Genomic DNA, 18228 nt, shown 5'->3' on the forward strand with positions numbered 1-18228 from the left:
ATACAATATTTGTTTTTCTCTGTCTGACTTACTTCACTCTGTATGACAGTCTCTAGATCGATCCATGTCTCTACAAATGACCCAATTTCGTTCATTTTTATGGCTGAGTAATATTCCATTGTATATATGTACCAAATCTTTATCCATTCGTCTGTCAGTGGGCATTTAGGTTGCTTCCATGACCTGGCTATTGTAAATAGTGCTGCAATGAACAGTGGGGTGCATGTGTCTTTTTGAATTATGGGTTTCTCTGGATATATGCCCAGTAGTGGGATTACTGGGTCATATGGTAGTTCTATTTTTAGTTTTTAAACTTTATTTATTTATTTATTTATTTATTTTTGGCTGCGTTGGGTCTGCGTCTCTGTGTGAGTGTTTTCTCTAGTTGTGGCAAGCGGGGGCCACTCTTCATCGTGGTGCGTGGACCTCTCACTATGGTGGCCTCTCTTGTTGTGGAGCACAGGCTCCTGATGCGCAGGCTCAGTAGTTGTGGCTCACAGGCCTAGTTGCTCCGTGGCATGTGGGATCTTCCCAGACCAGGGCTCGAACCCGTGTCCCCTGAATTAGCAGGCAGGTTCTCAACCACTGCGCCACCAGGGAAGCCCTATTTTTAGCTTTTAAAGGAACCTCCATACTGTTCTCCACAGTGGCTGTATCGATTTACATTCCCACCAACAGTGCAAGAGGGCTCCCTTTTCTCCACACCCTCTCCAGCACTGTTGTTTGTAGATTTTCTGATGATGCTTATTCTAAGTGGTGTGAGGTGATACTTCATTGTAGTTTTGCTTTGCATTTCTCTAATAATTAGAGATGTTGAGCAGCTTTTCACGTGCTTCTTGGCCCTCTGTATGTCTTCTTAGGAGAAATGTCTATTTACGTCTTCTGCCCATTTTTTGATTAAGCTGTTTGATTTTTCATATTGAGCTCCACGAGCTGTTTATATATTTTGGAGATTAATCCTTTGTCCATTGATTCATTTGCAAATATTTTCTCCCATTCTGAGGGTTGTCTTTTCGTTTTGTTTGTTGTTTCCTTTGCTTTGCAAAAGCTTTTAAGTTTCATTAGGTCCCATTTGTTTATTTTTGTTTTTATTTCCATTACTCTAGGAGGTGGATCAAAAAAGATCTTGCTGTGATTTATGTCAGAGTATTCTTCCTATGTTTTCCTCTAAGAGTTTTATAGTGTCCGGTCTTACATTTAGGTCTCTAATCCATTTTGAGTTTATTTTTGTGTATGGTGTTAGGGAGTGTTCTAATTTCATTTTTTACATGTACCTGTCCAGTTTTCCCAGCACCACTTATTGAAGAGACTGTCTTTTCTCCATTGTTTATCCTTGCCTCCTTTGTCATAGATTAGTTGACCATAGGTACGTGGGTTTATCTCTGGTCTTTCTATCCTGTTCCATTGATCTATATTTCTGTTTTTGTGCCAGTACCATACTGTCTTGATTACTGTAGCTTTGTAGTATAGTCTGAGGTAAGGGAGTCTGATTCCTCCAACTCTGTTTTTTTCCCTCAAGACTGCTTTGGCTATTCGGGGTCTTTTGTGTCTCTGTACAACTTTAAAGAATTTTTCTTCTAGTTCTGTAAAAAATGCCATTGGTAATTTGATAGGGATTGCATTGAATCTGTAGATTGCTTTGGGTAGTAGAGTCATTTTCACAATGTTGATTCTTCCAATCCAAGAACATGGTATATCTCTCCATCTGTTTTTATCATCTTTAATTTCTTTCATCACTGTCTTATAGTTTTCTGCATACAGGTCTTTTGTCTCCCTAGGTAGGTTTATTCCTAGGTATTTTTTTGTTGTTGTTGCAGTGGTAAATGGGAGTGTTTCCTTAATTTCTCTTTCAGATTTTTCATCATTAGTGTATAGGAATGCAAGAGATTTCTGTGCATTAATTTTGTATCCTGCAACTTTACCAAATGCATTGTTAGCGCTAGTAGTTTTCTGGTGGCATCTTTAGGATTCTCTATGTATAGTATCATGTCATCTGCAAACAGTGACAGTTTTACTTCTTTTCCAATTTGGATTCCTTTTATTTCTTTTTCTTCTCTGACTGCTGTGGCTAGGACTTCCAAAACTACGTTGAATAATAGTGGTGAGAGTGGACATCCTTGTCTTGTTTCTGATCTTAGAGGAAATGCTTTCAGTTTTTCACCATTGAGAATGATGTTTGCTGTTGGTTTGTCGTATATGGCCTTTATTATGTTGAGGTAGGTTCCCTCTATGCCCACTTTCTGGAGGGTTTTTATCATAAATGGGTGTTGTATTTTGTCAAAAGCTTTTTCTGCATCTCTTGAGATGATCATATGGTTTTTCTTCTTCAATTTGTTAATATGGTGTATCACATTGATTTGCATATATTGAAGAATCCTTGCATCCCTGGGATAAATCCCACTTGATCATGGTGTATGATTCTTTTAATGTGTTGTTGGATTCTGTTTGCTAGTATTTTGTTGAGGATTTTTGCATCTATATTCATCAGTGATATTGATCTGTAATTTTCTTTTTTTGTAGTATCTTTGTCTGGTTTGGGGCTCAGGGTGATGGTGGCCTCATAGGATGACCTTAGGAGTGTTCCTTCCTCTGCAATTTTTTGGAAGGGTTTGAGAAGGATGGGTGTTAGCTCTTCTCTAAATGGTTGATAGAATTCACCTGTGAAGCCATCTGGCCCTGGACTTTTGTTTGTTGAAAGATTTTTAATCACAGTTTCAATTTCATTACTTGTGATTGGTCTGTTCATATTTTCTATTTTTTCCTGGTTCAGTCTTGGAAGGTTATATCTTTCTAAGAATTTGTCCATTTCTTCCAGGTTGTCCATTTTATTGGCATAGAGTTGCTTGTAGTCGTCTCTTCAGATGCTTTGTATTTCTGCAGTATCAGTTGTTACTTCTCTTTTGATTTGAGTCTTCTCCCTCTTTTTCTTGATGAGTCTGGCTAATGGTTTCTCAATTTTGTTCATCTTCTCAAAGAACCAGCTTTTAGTTTTATTGATCTTTGCTATTGTTTTCTTTGTTTCTATTTCATTTATTTCTGCTCTGACGTTTATGATTTCTTTCCTTCTACTACCTTTGGGTTTTGTTTGTTCTTCTTTCTGTAGTTCCTTTAGGTGTAAGGTTAGATTGTTTATTTGTGATTTTTCTTGTTTCTTGAGGTAGGCTTGTACTGCTATAAACTTCCCTCTTAGAACTGCTTTTGCTGCATCCCATAGGTTTTGGATTGTTGTGCTTTCATTGTAAATTGTTTCTAGGTACTTTTTGATTTACTCTTTGATTTCTTCAGTGATATCTTGGTTATTTAGTAACGTATTGTTTAGCCTCCATGTGTTTGTGTTTTAACGTTTTTTTCCCCAGTAATTGATTTCTAATCTCATAGCATTGTGGTCAGAAAAGATGCTTGATATGATTTCAGTTTTCTTAAATTTACTGAGGCTTGATTTGTGACCCAAGATGTGATCTATACTGGAGAATGTTCCATGTGAACTTGAGAAGAAAGTGTAATCTGCTGTTTTTGGATGGAATGTGCTATAAATATCCATTAAATCTATCTGGTCTGTTGTGTCATTTAAAGCTTGTGTTTCCTAATTAGCTTGCTGTTTGGATGATCTGTCCATTGGTGTAAGTGAGGTGTTAAAGTCCCCACTATTATTGTGTTACTGTTGATTTCCTCTTTTATAGCTGTTAGCACTTGCCTCATGTATTGAGATGCTCCTATGTTGGGTGCATATATATTTATAATTGTTATATCTTCTTCTTGGATTGATCACTTGATCACTATGTAGTGTCCTTCCTTGTCTCTTGTAACATTCTTTATTTTAAAGTCTATTTTATCTGATATGAGTACTGCTACTCCAGGTTTCTTTTGATTTCCATTTGCATGTAATATCTTTTTCCATCCCCTCACTTTCAGTCTGTATGTGTCCCTAGGTCTGAAGTGGGTCTCTTGTAGACACCATATATATGGGTCTTATTTTTGTATCCATTCAGTGAGCCCGTGTCTTTTGCTTGGAGTATTTAATCCATTTACGTTTAAGGTAATTATCGATATGTATGTTCCTATGACCATTTTCTTAATTGTTATGGGTTTGTTTTTGTAGGTCCTTTTCTTCTCTTGTGTTTCCCACTTAGAGAAGTTCCTTTAGCATTTGTTGTAGAGCTGGTTTGGTGGTGCTGAATTCTCTTAGCTTTTGCTTGTCTGTAAAGGTTTTGATTTCTCTGTCAAATCTGAATGAGATCCTTGCCAGGTAGAGTAATCTTGGTGGTAGGTTCTTCCCTTTCATGACTTTAAATATATCATGGTACTCCCTTCTGGCTTGTAGAGTTTCTGCTGAGAAATCAGCTGTTAACCTTATGGGAGTTCCCTTGTATGTTATTTGTCCTTTTTCCCTTGTTGCTTTCAATAATTTTTCTTTGTCTTTAATTTTTGTCAGTTTGATTACTATGTGTCTCAGCGTGTTTCTCCTTGGGTTTATCCTGCCTGGGACTCTCTGTGCTTCCTGGACTTGGGTGGCTATTTCCTTTCCCATGTTAGGGAAGTTTTCAACTATAATCTCTTCAAATATTTTCTCGGGTCCTTTCTCTCTCTCTTCTCCTTCTGGGACTCCTATAATGCGAATGTTGTTGCATTTAATGTTGTCCCAGAGGTCTCTTAGGCTGTCTTCATTTCTTTTCATTCTTTTTTCTTTATTCTGTTCCGTGGCAGTGAATTCCACCATTCTGTCTTCCAGGTCACTTATCCGTTCTTCTGCCTCAGTTATTCTGCTATTGATTCCTTCTAGTGCATTTTTCATTTCAGTTATTGTATTGTTCATCTCTGTTTGTTTGTTCTTTAATTCTTCTAGGTCTTTGTTCTTTAATTCTTCTAGGTCTTTGTTAAACATTTCTTGCATCTTCTCGATCTTTGCCTCCATTTTTTTTCTGAGGTCCTGCATCATCTTCACTATCATTATTCTGAATTCTTTTTCTGGAAGCTTGCCTATCTCCACTTCATTTGGTTGCTTTTCTGGGGTTTTATCTTGTTCCTTCATCTGGTACATAGCCCTATGCCTTTTCATCTTGTCTATCATTCTGTGAATGTGGTTTTAGTTCCACAGGCTGTAGGATTGTACTTTTTCTTGCTTCTGCTGTCTGCCCTCTGGTGGATGAGGCTATCTAAGAGGATTGTCTCATTTCATAGTGTTTTACTGAAACACTGAAGCTTTTATATTATATTGATAAATTTGGTTTGATGAGAAATTTTACTTGTCCACCATAAATCATCTAAAAAAATCCTTGTAGTTTGAAGATGTCAGCTTTCAGAATTGACATGTAAACATATTGAAACACAATTATTTTCAAAAAATATTTTAAGCTCCAAAGCATTGAATAAATTCTACCTGATTTGTGAGATCGGAGATGTATGTCTTCTGAGACAAATTATGCAAAGGGGGATGTCTCAATTATTGATTCATCACAAAGTGCAGAGCTGTGATCTCCAGAAAATATGCTCAAATCCCTATATGTGCATATGTAATGTGGATCAAACTGGCCCACGCCAGAAGAGGTTAGTTATTTGCTTGTTTTGAGATGCAAAAGAAGGACCGTCTAACCTTTGTGTCTCCTGTTACTTAAAAGAATAAATGAATTCTTTCCAGATAGCTGTCTACCTCTTCAGGAGCAAGTCCTCCCCATCCTTACAGCTTGCTCTGGCCTGATGAGTCAGCACCCAACCCTTCAGCCAGTCTGGGGCCCTTACCAAAGTCACTTTTTAGAATAGGATTCCCTGCTGAATTTATAATAGAATGGAACTTTCACTTCCAGTTTCCTGCCATAAACTATACTTATGTCTTGTCACAACAAACACCACAAGATATTCTTATATAATTCCATCCCATAGACTTTTCCAGTATCCTGATTGATGTGTCTATGCTTTAGCCTCAGAGAGATTCCTTTAATCCATCTTTCAAAGGGAATTTCCACTCTTTTTCTTCTAAGATTCCCATTATTTTCTTCTACGCCCTATTACATTCTTAGAGCTCTGAATTTTAGCCAGCTTTTAAGAAAGCAGTTCTTCCTGGATTCTTTGGAGTTTGCAAAACTGGAAAGAAACGCTGCTGTCATCTATTTCAACCCCCCTTACTTTTCATATAAAGAAATAGAGAGGCAAAGAGGTCAAATGGCATACCCACAGTCATATCTCCACCCATAGTTGTGTCATCTTACATATGTGGTGTGTGTGCACATGAATTCAAACAGAATGAGCAGTTAATAAATCTATGAAGTGAAAAATGTCCTTTTGCTAATTGACATGAGAATTATTCTTAAATAATCTCTTTTTTTTTGGAGGGGGGAAGACACTTGTGTGTTTCTTAAAAACAACCCTATGGACAACATATTTTCCTTTGGGATATTCCCAAGCTCCAGTTTAGGCATCTGGACAACCAGAAGTATTTCCAGGTAGATTATAAAGGATTCCTTAGCAAAGATTCTCTTTCTCTAGACAAAGGATAATCAATCTAGGAAAAGCCTTCAAAGTTTCTTTATTTCCAAATAGACCTTTGAGCTGTTTTTCTTAGCTGAAGAGACCCACCAAGGGAGATTACAACATAAAGTTCATAAACGCTTTGGATACAGCCCTGTCTCTGGTTTATCAAAGAGATGTCTGGGTCCTCTTAGGACATAGATAGAACTTCAGAAGTTATACAATGAAGTATTTCAAGTTTGAAAGTACCCTTTACCCTTTTCTGTCATGCATTTTTTCCTAGTTTCCTTACTTCTTTCTTTCCCTCTGTTTTCTGATAAGTGGAGTGCTGGAAGAAGCTTAATACAACATTAAATTCAGTACTTCTCTGGTATATGAATATTTCTTCAATAGTCACAACAAACAGCTGCCTGATTTCTGCCTCAACATGCCTAACTTCTTAAGGAGTCCATCCCATTTTGAGCTTGTTCTGTTTTATATAAAATATTTTTTAACCTACTATAAACTTGTATTTTGGCAATTTTCACTAATTGGACACTGTTTTTTTCTTCTGAAGTGACAGATTTCTAATATTCTTTAACAGGACAACCCTCGAGATATAGCTATTGTTGAACGAAAATTCTCCATGGATCCCTCCTCTTTTTGCATGTCTTTCCAGCCAAGTCACTGACAGCATTTTGTTCTTTTCAAAGATATTTGTTTAGAGATCATATCTCCTTTTCCCTAATAAGATGGTTAGGCAGATTTGCTTGTAGCCTATTATAAAATATTGGGATTTCCTAACTCGGGGTTCCTCTCCTATAAGGCAGCCCACTGTGTGTGCAAGCATTAACTGGTCTGATTTGCATTGCCCTATGGGAACTGGGCTAAGAAACTGATGCAGGGAAGTGTTGATACTCTGGGTACTATGATTGATGTGAGTAATGAAATTCTACCAGCATCCATGAAACTATGTCAGGCTAACATGTCAGCTTGCAAGTATGGTCAAATTTCATCTCCTTCAGAGTTTTTGACAGTTACCATTTTTCCCCGAGGATAAAAAACTCCACTTCCTTCAACCACCCTTCATCTTGTCATAAGTTTTGAATCATCTCTTGTTCTTATCAAACATTCTGGATGCTCTTCAGTTTAACTATGTCCCTGCTGCATAGAAAGGAAAATAATAGCCCATATGTGGCTGACTAAAATGAGTAAAACCAAATTATGATTTATTTCATTCTGAAAAGCACATGTTATAAGGCAGCCCAAGATGAAACGATCTTTTTTGCCACCACATAACTGTTGACTCATACCAAATTCACAGTCAGCTGAAACTCTCAGGCATTTTTATCTATACCAAGGTAGAAATTTACCTATGCCATGTTATGTCAAATGTTATGTCAAACGTAAATTCCCATTCTGCTCTTGTACAGTTTTAAAATTTTGCACCCCAGTCTAAGAATTTAACATTTCTCTTTCTTGATTTCATTGTATTCCATTTGGTCCATCATTCTAGGCTTTTTATAATCTGATTCCCTCATTATCATATTCATTGTGCTCCCCATCTCTGTCATCCATGGGTTGGCTCAGCAAGCCTTCTATATTTTTATCCACGTTAATGCTAAAACTTTGAATATATCAGAGCCAAGTAGAGAGCCCTGGGCCATGCCACAGAGATCTCAATGCATTTTAGGAGTCAGTTGGCAGGAGTAATCATAAGCAATTGCTCCCCATGGTAATCTCCATGGAGATACTGCATGGAGATGTTTAACTGAGGGGAAATCTGTGAAGCATGATGACTCATTCAAGTCTGCAGCAAAGCTTCAGAAGACAGGGAAGCCACCAAAATGATATTTGCATAACTTTCAGAGAGCAGCTGAAGTGGTGTGGATCCAAATTGGCAAATGGGAGTCACACAAATGGCAACAAGAGACTCTACATTTACTAGAGCTTAAAACTCATAGGCAGTGAAAAGACTTTTAGCTACACCCACCTCTCTGCCCAGCACTGTAACTCTGGTTACACATAAAAATAATCATGCAATATCCACCGGAGAAAATTCCTCCTGGTGGCAGAGATCATCAATCATATATTAATCCACTTGAGATAGCACGGAATAGTGAAAGAGCCCACGTCTGGCAGCTTGGGTTCTTTACTTGTCCTACAAGGAGCTGGCTGAGAGGCTTTTTAAAGTCCATGCATTCCTCTAGGCCTCACTTTCTTTACTTGTAAATTGAGAAGTTTAGACTAGTTAATCTCCAAATACCCTTTTAGTCCTAAAAAAAGCATTTATAGCTAGGAATTTGGGAACCATTTACTGAACACAAATATGAAATAGACTTGAAGAACTTAGATAATATGTCTCAGGTCCCATGGCCAGTGTGAAGCAAAGTGAGAATTTGAATTCAGTTTGCCATGGAACGCTTGCCTATCTACAGGATAGCCCCAGGAATCAAACCAATAGCAAAAACTATAAATAAGACAAACTCTAGAAATAGAAATAGGGTTTTCTAGAAATACTAAATTGAATCAACATTCTCCTGACATTTCTGTTGTTGTTATTATTATTTTTAAGAAAACACCTGGAAAAAAGATGTTATGGGCCAAAAAGGAGCCTTTCACAGGACTGTGAGGTTGACTTAATATACTAAGTTTTGCTTTGTTTTGGATACTCAGCCTGTTTACATTTGGCCTCCAACCCTCATTCACTTTGTGACCTTGGGAAAGTGACTTAACTTTTTTATACCTCATTTCTCATCTGTAAAATGGGCGTGCTATTAATAACATCTTCCCCACAGGGGTTTTTACAAGAACTAAATGAGAAGATGAGACTAGTACCTGACTAACAAGCTTTTGACAAATATTGACTTGATAACGATTTCAATGCAGGAGGAATATTTTACATGTGTACCTCACTGAGACACTAAGTTGTGTAAATATGCATACCAAACACAAAACTCTGCCATTAAAAATTAGGCTATTAAGGGCAAATTTTATAAAATTGTGCTTTTGTGATTATTTCATTTGTTTTTCCAAGTTCTGGATAAAATGAAGAAAATATCCAGTTAAAGTTATGATTAATTTGAGCTTATTACCTAAAATAAAAGCTTTATCTTTGGAATTAGTTTAAACCTGTAGGCATTGAGAGACAAGGTTTCTCTTTTTCATTCCCAGAAGTGCTCTTTCATCATACAATTTTTTTTCTTTACATGAGCCAACTTTGAAAATATTTGGAAGCAGAAAGGATTCACTCTCAGGTTTCTTATCATTGCTTAGCTGGTGACCTTGGTAAAGTCAATTGAGTTCCTTCATGTTCCCCATAAAATGGAAGTAATAAATGGGACTATTTGGCAAATAAATCAATGATCTTTTAAGTGTGCAAAATCTTGCCAAAATATTAAATATCAAAATGTGAATTTTTGAAAATAATTTCTTTTATGGCCCCAAAAGAAATAGATTAAGCACACATTTTATTGATAAAACAACACACATGGCACATGAAATGCTACTTCATAGTCCCCGAGTAATGTATTTAATCCTGAAATATTGGAGAATTTTTTGTGGATGTTCTCTAGCAGTATAATCCCTGCCCCTTGCCAGCCTGCCACCCCCCTCTAAGATAAGTAGAGCTTTTTGCAGCTATTTTTAGTTTTAAATTAGTTTTAAATAGGGAAAACACTAATCTTGTGATTGCCCTCCTCACAGAGTTCCAAGACTGAGCTTTCATGGAGGTCACTCTGTTCCTCTGAGTGGTCTGTAAGTGAAGTTTCAAAGAATACCCAGCTAGTGAGTCCAGGAATGAAACTATGTGTTTATTTAAATATCTCACCAAGGAGGGTAAAATATGAGAAGGATATGTCCTCTAAGTTTTGCAAAGGAATTCTTGGCAATAAATCTCGTTGACTCTTCAGTATTGGATAGGTCTGCTTAGTACATTGGACAGTTTTCCAGGATATCAGGTTATTGGCCACAGCTTTTGGTGGTGAGGTTTCTGTGGGGTAAACACTTCTGGAAGAAATCTATAACTGGTGCATCCTATAGGATGTCATTGGGAGATTGCATAGACTAGCCCCTGTGGTCAGCTACTATCCTCCCCCAGAAATTTTTTTCAGAATGTAACTTCTCCCTTCTGCCCTGGGAAACAGCTGCCTGTGTTCTTGGATTGTTCTATATTGCTGAGTCATTCTCTACCTTTGCTTACCTTTCTGGGTAATTTAAATTTAAGAAGTGAAAGTGTCCAAATGCTGCAAGATCACATTTTGCATTAATTAGTTAATTCATTCATCAACATACATTACTGAGTGCCTAATGGCTATCAGGCATTGTATTAGGGCCTCATTAAGTTTACAAAGATATATAAAAGTACCTACTCTTGAGGAGTAGACATTCTAGTTGGGAAGCAGAAAATGGCTCAACTTCTATTTATTACTTAATAATTTTTGAAGAAGCTAACATTCTGATAAAATGTTGCCCAAGATGCCCCTTAAGTTTGATTTGTTTCAATTTACTTTCTAGAAACAATATTACTCTCCATTAGTTTTTAAATGAGTATAATCTTAAAACATTTCATAGAATTCAGTAAAATACAACATATGAGTAAATGTTATTGAAATATATAAATGTCTTAAATGATGTCTTGAGATCCCAGAACTACCCAATGTTTTATTTCTGGAAGTGTCTTTAAGATAGATTTAGAGAAAACACTTGGATTTAGGCCAAATGATGAACCATAAGTTCTAGGAAGCCAAATTAAATCAGTTAAATGGTGAATAGAAAGTTATCCAGGTAATTCAGATCTCTTCTCCTCCTAAGGAACCAGTGCTAAAGTCTGTAAATGGGGAGAGGGTTGATACTCAGATCAGCTGATAGATAAATAGTATCCACAGTACCTGAAATCTCTGCTTAATCTGATGATAGGAATTATTTGTAATCTTCTTTATTGACCACATCTTTTCTAGTCAGCACACTGATTTAGATATAACAAATACTTAATAACTATTTGTTGCATAGAAGTGAATTTAATTGAGGTAAGTGCCCAAATATCTACTTATCTCTGTGGCCACTAAATACTGCCTGTGATAAACTTCCATACTTTTGACTCTTAAGGTCAAAAACATGAAAGACCTGTTAATGTCTTTTTCTTTTTTTCTTTCTTTCTATCCAACCCCTCCCATTTAAAAAATTATTAGTAGGTCCTCTATGAGGGAATTTTGTGTGTTTATATGCAGGAATTTTCCTCAGGGCTGACTCTCATTTGGGGAATAAGTTTTACTTTTTAACCATCCTTTGAGCCCCATGTAAAGAACATATTTTAAAATAGAAATATACTGGTGATTTTGTCTCTTTTAAACTAAACCCATCTTATATGAAATTTCTGCTTTTGAAAAGTTACCCTACAACCCTAGTTTGAAACGGAGTTTAGTATAATAAACATTTACTTAATAAAGCATACAGGACAGAAGAATTGGATGATGGATAATCATACATTTAAACATCCACTGGCAAAAACTAACCAACTCTTTTTCAATCTAACTTGACTGGATCTTTTTGGCTGGCTGCCCTTCTGCACTCAGCTGAACTGGCACTCCTCATATTTTAAAGAGACACATGGATTTCCAAACTTAATCTTTAAATCCCTAATAGCTTGGTCTCTGCTATAATTCACTAATTCCCTTCTGCTTGTTCTAATGAAAGGAAAGCCTTAACAAGGAGGGATGAAATTGTTGTTGTTTTTTTTTAAATCACTAACAAACCTTGAAATGAATGTGGAGCCTTTTATTCAAGGAGACCAAAATGCACTGGATTATGGCTTATATTTTTTGCACTTTCATGCATCCATTTTTCTCATATTGTAGATTTAAAAGCCAAGGTTTCAATTTGCTATGTCATATTCCTTTGTTCAATCATTTTTTTTGACAAAAATGCTTGGAGAGTTTCCTGCATGGATGGCATTTTACTGGATGTACATTGAGTCAGATAGCATCATTGGCTTCGAAATGTTTAAATCCAGTAAGGGAGCTAAGGATCACAAACATACAGCAGGTTACAGACTGAGTGTGGGCAAAGAAGGATGGATTTCTGCTGGTTGGTCATAATGAAGGAGGTGACATTTATCTTAGGTCTTGAAGAATAGATGGAATTTCAATAAGCAAAATCAGAAGAAAGAGGAAGGATGAATGATGTGGTATAAAAGGAACAAGACTGGAAAGTGACAGATCTGGGTTCTGGAAACTGCCAGAAATTCATTTCATGGGCTGTAGGACATCAGGGTCTTCATTCATAAAGTGAAGAACTGGGTTAGGTGATCTCCGCCTTCCCTTACAGCTCTATCATCCTATGGCCATGGAAAAGCATAGAATTTGTATGGATGGTCTGGAATGAGCAGTAATCAAGATGAGCTGGTGTGCAGGGGTTCATGTTGGAAGAAACAGTAGTAGGATTTGGTCTTGAATATCAAACTGAGGAGACTACCTTCAACAATATTAACAATAATGACAAGATCTACTATTAAACAGTATTAGATTTTAGTGTGGAAAAACAAAAACTTTTGAGTCTTCTCCACCCATCAGTTGTCATTCAGAAAACCATCCAGAATGACCTGATATTTACATTAGGTTTTGTTACTCGTCCCTCTGTTCTTCCAGTTATGTATAATTGCTTCAGAAAAGTTTGGTTGTTTTTTGCTCTTCTCAGAGAGGAACCAGTCTCACTAGTGGGTAAAATTTAGGGATTTGGGATCTTTAAGACACAAACAAGGTTGGCATCTCAAAGGAGGAGCCAACCCTCTTCAGTGGCATCAGGAACCCCTCCTTCTATCCTGTATTTATACAAGTTGCTGGGTTTTGTCAACAGATTGGTGGCCTTGGGGACTCATAAAAGATGTATTATTTCAGCTTATAAAATATTTGCAAAGGATAACTTTTTCTGAGTCAGGCTTATTCAAGTTAAAGTAATTGAACAGCCCCTATGGAGAGGCCACATGACCCCTCCCCCAGCTCCTCCTCAAAAAACGAATAAGATTTTTCCAGCTGAGCAGAGCTTCATCTTGCTATGCAATACCTTGTTATCCCAAGGCATCACAGCTAATATGTGAAGGAGCAAAAACCTGGGGGGCATAAGGTTAACAGCTGATCTTTCAGCACAAACTCTGCAAGCCAGAAGGGAGTGGCAGGACATATTTAAAGTGATGAAGGAGAAAAACCTACAACCAAGATTACTCTACCCAGCAAGGATCTCATTCAGATTTGACAGAGAAATTAAAACCTTTACAGACAAGCAAAAGCTAAGAAAATTCAGCACCACCAAACCACCTTTACAACAAATGCTAAAGGAACTTCTCTAGGCAGGAAACACAAGAGAAGGAAAAGACCTACAATAACAAACCCAAAACAATTAAGAAAATGGTAATAGGAACATACATATCGATAATTACCTTAAATGTAAATGGATTAAATGCTCCAACCAAAAGACACAGGCTGGCTGAATGGATACAAAACAAGACCCGTATATATGCTGTCTACAAGAGACCCACTTCAGACCTAGGGACACATACAGACTGAAAGTGAGGGGATGGAAAAAGATATTCCATGCAAATGGAAATCAAAAGAAAGCTGGAGTAGCAATCCTCATATCAGACAAAATAGACTTTAAAATAAAGACTATTACAAGAGACAAAGAAGGACACTACATAATGATCAAGGGATCAATTCAAGAAGAAGATATAACAATTGTAAATATTTATGCACTGAACATAGGAGCACCTCAATATATAAGGCAAACACTAACAGCCATAAAAGGGGAAATCGACAGCAACACAATCATAGTAGGGAACTTTAACACCCCACGTTCACCAATGACAGATCATCCAAAATGAAAATAAATAAGGAAACAGAAGCTTTAAATGATACATTAAACAAGATGGACTTAATTGATATTTGTAGGACATTCCATCCAAAAACAACAGAATACACATTTTTCTCAAGTGCTCATGGAACATTCCCCAGGATAGATCATATCTTGGGTCACAAATCAAGCCTTGGTAAATTTAAGAAAATTGAAACTGTATCAAGTATCTATTTGACCACAACGCTCTGAGACTAGATATCAATTACAGGAAAAAATCTGTAAAAAATATAAACACATGGAGGCTAAATGATACACTACTTAATAACCAAGAGATCACTGAAGAAATCAAAGAGGAAATCAAAAAATACCTAGAAAAAAATGATAATGAAAACACGACAACCCAAAACCTATGGGATGCAGCAAAAGCAGTTCTGAGGGAAGTTTATAGCAATACAATCCTACCTTAAGAAACAAGAAACATCTCAAATAAACAACATAACCTTACACCTAAAGCAATTAGAGAACGAAGAACAAAAAACCCCCAAAGTTAGCAGAAGGAAAGAAATCATAAAGATCAGATCAGAAATAAATGAAAAAGAAATGAAGGAAATGATAGCAAAGATCAATAAAACTAAAAGCTGTTCTTTGAGAAGATAAAATTGATAAACCATTAGCCAGACTCATCACGAAAAAAGGGAGAAGACTCAAATCAATAGAATTAGAAATGAAAAAGGAGAAGTAACAATGGACACTGCAGAAATACAAAGGATCATGAGAGATTACTACAAGCAACTTTATGCCAATAAAATGGACAACCTGAAAGAAATGGACAAATTCTTAGAAATGCACAACCTTCCGGGACTGAACCAGGAAGAAATAGAAAATATGAACAGACCAATCACAAACACTGAAATTGAAACTGTGATTAAAAATCTTCCAGGGGCTTCCCTGGTGGCGCAGTGGTTGAGAATCTGCCTGCCAATGCAGGGGCCGAGGGTTCAAGCCCTGGTCTGGGAAGATCCAACATGCCGTGGAGCAACTCGGCCCGTGAGCCACAATTACTGAGCCTGCGCGTCTGGAGCCTGTGCTCCGCAACAAGAGAGGCCATAATAGTGAGAGGCCCGTGCACTGTGATGAAGAGTGGCCCCTGCTTGCCTCAACTAGAGAAAGCCCTCGCACAGAAATGAAGACCCAACACAGCCATACATACATACATACATACATAAATAAAAAGAATGTAAAATCTCATTAAAATATTAAAAAAAAAAAATCTTCCAACAAACAAAAGCCCAGGACCAGATGGCTTCACAGGCGAATTCTATCAAACATTTAGAGAAGAGCTAACACCTATCCTTCTCAAAGTCTTCCAAAATATAGCAGAGGGAGGAACACTTCCGAACTCATTTTACGAGGCCACCATCACCCTGATAACAAAACCAAAGATGTCACAAAGAAAGAAAACTACAGGCCAATATCACTGATGAACATAGATGCAAAAGTCCTCAACAAAATACTAGCAAACAGAATCAACAGCACATTAAAAGGATCAAACACCATGATCAAGTGGGGTTTATCCCAGGAATGCAAGGATTCTTCAGTATACGCAAATCAATCAATGTGATACACCATATTAACAAACTGAAGGAGAAAAACCATATGATCATCTCAATAGATGCAGAGAAAGCTTTTGACAAACTTCGACACCCATTTATGATAAAAACCCTCCAGAAAGTAGGCATAGAGGGAACTTTCCTCAACATAATAAAGGCCATATATGACAAACCCACAGCCAACATTGTTCTCAATGGTGAAAAACTGAAACCTTTCCACTAACATCAGGAAGAAGACAAGGTTGCCCACTCTGACCACTATTATTGAACATAGTTTTGGAAGTTTTAGCCACAGCAATCAGAGGAGAAAAAGAAATAAACGGAATCCAAATCAGAAAAGAAGAAGTAAAGCTGTCACTGTTTGCAGATGACATGATACTATACATAGAGAATCCTAAAGATGCTACCAGAAACCTACTCTAGCTAATCAATGAATCTGGTAAAGTAGCAGGATACAAAATTAATGTACAGAAATCTCTTGCATTCCTATACACTAATGATGAAAAATCTGAAAGTGAAATTAAGAAAACACTCCCATTTACCCTTGCAACAAAAAGAATAAAATATCTAGGAATAAACCTACCTAGGGAGACAAAAGACCTGGATGCAGAAAATTATAAGACACTGATCAAAGAAATTAAAGATGATATAAATAGATGGGGAGATACACCATGTTCTTGGATTGGAAGAATCAACATTGTGAAAATGACTATACTACCCAAAGCAATCTACAGATTCAACACAATCCCTATCAAACTACCACTGGCATTTTTCACAGAACTAGAACAAAAAATTTCACAATTTGTATGGAAACACAAAAGACCCCGAATAGCAAAAGCAATCTTGAGAAAGAAAAATGGAGCTGGAGGAATCAGGCTCCCTGACATCAGACTATACTACAAAGCTACAGTAATCAAGACAGTATGGTACTGGCACAAAAACAGAAATATAGGTCAATGGAACAGGATAGAAAGCCCAGAGATAAACCCACGCACATATGGTCACCTTAGCTTTGATAAAGGAGGCAAGAATATACAGTGGAGAAAAGAGAGCATCTTCAATAAGTGGTGCTGGGAAAACTGGACAGCTACATGTAAAAGAATGAAAGTAGAACACTCCCTAACACCATACAGAAAAATAAACTCAAAATGGATTAAAGACCTAAATGTAAGGCCAGCCACTATAAAACTCCTAGAGGAAAACATAGGCAGAACACTCTATGACATAAATCACAGCAAGATCCTTTTTGACCCACCTCCCAGAGAAATGGAAATAAAAACAAAATAAACAAATGGGACCTAATGAAACTTAAAAGCTTTTGCACAGCAAAGAAAACCATAAACAAGATGAGAAGACAACCCTCAGAATGGGAGAGAATATTTGCAAATGAAGCAACTGACAAAGGATTAATCTCCAAAATTTACAAGCAGCTCATGCTTATCATGCAATATCAAAAAAACAAACGACTCAATCCAAAAATGGGCAGAAGACCTAAAAAGACATTTCTCCAAAGAAGATATACAGATTGCCAACAAACACATGAAAGAATGTTCAACATCATTAATCATTAGAGAAATGCAAATCAAAACTACAATGAGATATCATCTCACACCGGTCAGAATGGCCATTATCAAAAAATCTACAAACAATAAATGCTGGAGAGGGTGTGGAGAAAAGGGAACCCTCTTGCACTGTTGGTGGGAATGTAAATTGATACAGCCACTATGGAGAACAGTATGGAGGTTCCTTAAAAAACTAAAAATAGAACTACCATACGACCCAGCAATCCCACTACTGGGCATATACCCTGAGAAAACCATAATTCAAAAAGATTCACGTACCGCAATGTTCATTGCAGCTCTATTTACAATAGCCAGGACATGTTAGCAACCTAAGTGTCCATCAACCGATGAACAGATATAGAAGATGTGGCACATATATACAATGGAATATTACTCAGCCAGAAAAAGAAATGAAATTGAGTTATTGTGTTGAGCTGGATGGACCTAGAGTCTGTCATACAGAGTGAAGTAAGTCAGAAAGAGAAAAACAAATACCGTATGCTAACACATATATATGGAATCTAAAAAAAAAAAAAAAAAAGGTCATGAAGAACCCAGGGGCAAGACAGGAATAAAGACACAGACCTACTAGAGAATGGACTTCACGATACGGGGATGGGGAAGGGTAAGCTGGGACAAAATGAGAGAGTGGCATGGACATACATACACTACCAAACGTAAAATAGATAGCTAGTGGGAAGCAGCTGCATAGCATGGGGAGATCAGCTCGGTGCTTTGTGACCACCTAGAGGGGTGGGATAGGGAGGGTG

The 18228-nt window shown here is 37.1% G+C and overlaps 2 long non-coding RNA genes across 4 annotated transcripts in view; one reads left to right on the forward strand and one right to left on the reverse strand.

Moving 5' to 3' along the window:
• Nucleotides 1-18228, forward strand: part of LOC309623678 — a 423847-nt gene that overhangs the window by 190914 nt on the left and 214705 nt on the right. The window lies entirely within an intron of this gene.
• The window catches only part of LOC309623671, a 386864-nt gene that overhangs the window by 132397 nt on the left and 236239 nt on the right, over nt 1-18228 (reverse strand). The gene's annotated exons all lie outside the window — the stretch shown is intronic.

This window comes from Balaenoptera borealis (genome assembly GCF_965194805.1).
Source record: "Balaenoptera borealis genome assembly, chromosome: 2".
Taxonomy (NCBI): domain Eukaryota; kingdom Metazoa; phylum Chordata; class Mammalia; order Artiodactyla; family Balaenopteridae; genus Balaenoptera; species Balaenoptera borealis.